Source organism: Malaya genurostris, chromosome 1, assembly GCF_030247185.1.
Source record: "Malaya genurostris strain Urasoe2022 chromosome 1, Malgen_1.1, whole genome shotgun sequence".
Lineage (NCBI taxonomy): Eukaryota > Metazoa > Arthropoda > Insecta > Diptera > Culicidae > Malaya > Malaya genurostris.
Window position 1 is genome coordinate 79,524,399 of NC_080570.1, and position 1,873 is coordinate 79,526,271.

Consider the following 1,873-nt stretch of genomic DNA (forward strand, 5'->3'; position numbering starts at 1 on the left):
ATATATATATATATATATATATATATATATATATCTTTCTAAAAGCGTGTTTTATGCGAATTTAAGTAAATTTTTCCAATAGTGTTTCGATCATACTTCCAAACATTGTTGAGGTTGCTTCCACATACTCCCACATTTTTGAGATATTGAGTATTTGAAGTATTTTGTAATTTATTTTCCAAAAATTTTTTATTTTATGGACATAACAATAAGCATTCTTCGACAAAAATATTTGTTTTGATAATTAATATATAATTGTAGATATCTGAAAAGTCTAAAAAATCATTTAGAAAAGTTATGATGGGAAAAATTGATTTTAAGTCTTCGATAAACAATGCTTCATATCTCGACACCAATGCATTTCAAAGTATTCATAAACCCAGAATGTTTCGTTGTTTTAGCATGATCTATAACTTTTGAAAACACATGAGCTCTCAATCTCGTATTTTACGCAAAATATTATGACCACTAAAAAGCGAACTGTTTTAAGCATCATTCATACATATCAGATCGAGCAACCAAAAACTTATCTCATATAGTCACTTCCCGCTTGTAATAAAAGTACTAATCCAGCATTTGAAAATGTCTATTGTTTATTGTTTATTGGAGCAGGGAAAAACCCTGTGGATTTGACCAACTATTAGTACTTACTGAAAAGGGCGCAAAACCTCTTCATCTTTTAGTACCAACAGATTATACAAAATTCAAATGATACACTTTACCTAAAACAAATACGAGCTATACTTTACATACAAGCAAAATTTAATTACATACGAAGGTTCTAAAACACATTCTATAATAGGTCAAGTTTAAAAAAAGCATTAAATAAACGTTTGAGAGTAACACGAGATAGATTAAAATCGAATATTGTATAACACCGATTAAATATACGAGCCATACTAGACAGGGGTTCATTCTTCGCGTAATTTGTTCTAGCAAACTGGATGACGAGGAAAGTGTTGCTCCGGAGAGTTCTGCGTCGGATGTTTATATCCATTTGTCCGAGAAGATCAGGACAGCCTATATGACCAAGTATCAAAGCGGAAATAAACATTGCTCTAATCGCTAAGTAGCTCAAGTGCAATTAGGTTACATCTGTGTTCATATCTAGAAAGATTATAAGGGTCTCTCCAAGGCAGCTGACGTAGAGCAAATCGGACAAATTTATGCTGCACAGCTTCGATGCGTTGTACTCCATTACGATAATAAGGTGGTCATACTACTACCGAGAACTCGAGTACAGAGCAAACAAGGACAATATATAATGCTTTTGAGCACTGCTTAAAATGTTTTTGAAAGACTTCGTCATTCGGAAGATAAAACCGAGTTGCTTATGTGCCTTTGATACGATGTACGATATGTGCTCACAAAAAGTTAATTTGCTATCAAGTATGACACCAAGATCTTTGATGCAGCTTACTCTATATAGCTAAACACCAAGAAGCTAATAGTTGAACATTACTGGATTTCGTTTACGATTAAAACTTATTATGGAACACTTTGAGGAGTTCAGTACCATTCTGTTGACCTGACACCAGTTTCCAAAAATATGAAGTTGTTCCTGGAGGAATTCAACATCGTTTTGGCGTTGACGTTGAAGAATAATTTGAAGTCGTCTTCGTATGAGAGCTTATAGCACTTCAACGAGAGATTGACGTCATTAGTGTAAATTAGAAATAGAAGAGGTCCTAGGTGACTTCCTTGTGGTACGCCAGATGTAATAGCAAAGGATTGAGATTTTTACCGACATTTCGCGGCCAATAAGGTACGCCTTTATTCAGCCAAGGAATCGTCCCTGTGAACCGATACGCTCAAGTTTCCACTAATAATAGGTTGGCCTATCAATAAGACATGGAACTAAAACACACTTGCA